Below are 1,109 nucleotides of genomic sequence, written 5' to 3'. Positions count from 1 at the left end.
CTTTTATTTTTTGGTTGAGGTGGTAATTAAAGTATAGTAAGTCTGGAAGTTTGATAGCAAGTAGGAAAACAGTGCAACTGTACTTCTTAAGTGGAAAAGTTAGTGACTTTCTCCCAGTATCTAGTATAAAGATGAGATGTATTCTCATATGCCTACAACTGGCCAGCTTTGTCCTGAAAGGAAAAGGATATAAGAATATTTCACCATAACACATAATTACACCCATACCCTCTAGGTACAACCCATTCTAGGCTAATGTAATTCTTCCGAGACCAGCCCCTCTTACCTATCTTAACGGAGCTAGGAAGTGAATGACCATCACAACCCAGCAGGGCCCCTAGCCTCTCACAGCTCCAGCCTCTCTTCCTCCCTCTCCTGCATCAGCAAGGCAGTGTAAATGAACTTCCAGGGCAGCAGATAGTAGAGTTTGTAGAGCACCTCCAGCATGAGGATACTGAAGAAAATGAGCAGGAAGACCAGGAAAGCTTGGTCAGCACAGTACACGATCTTCTGCCTCAGGTTCTGCCTTTCCCAAGGCCTGGCTGCTGGGCTCTCAGTGGACTCAGAAAGCATGACAAATACATCAGCTTCCTCAAGCAGCGCTTGGCTGGGGGCTGCTGGTTCATTGTTACTATTCATGGCTGTGGTTGTAGGGAAGACACTGCTCAGGTGGCCAACGATCAGGAACAGAATTAAAGAGGATCAGGAGAGTCAGCAGCAAGGAGATTAACCAGGGGGGGCAGATCAAGCAAGTCCAGTTTGTCCTTGGACTATACCCACATATCCATACTAAGCATTTATAAGAGAAATCTGCATGCTCTGCCTCCATTGCATACAAATCTCTCATGCTTAGTCTTTGTAAGTATTCTGAAACCTAACTAGCTAGGCGTTGAAAAGCCTTGTGCCAAGGTAATTTCCAGACACACCTGGATAGTTGCCGGTACATGTACAACTCCAGAGGGAAGCTCTCTTTGGCTTGATGCAAGTATAACAGTGAACACTGGCAGTATCGATGCAAGACTGAGGTCATACTCCACTGACCCTGGCTTAGGAATGAGGTTCATTCCTGTTGTATGCGCAAAACTGACCCCCAAAGTATAAGGCCAAAC

This window comes from Geotrypetes seraphini, chromosome 16, assembly GCF_902459505.1.
Source record: "Geotrypetes seraphini chromosome 16, aGeoSer1.1, whole genome shotgun sequence".
NCBI lineage: Eukaryota > Metazoa > Chordata > Amphibia > Gymnophiona > Dermophiidae > Geotrypetes > Geotrypetes seraphini.
This window is presented reverse-complemented; position numbering follows the sequence as displayed.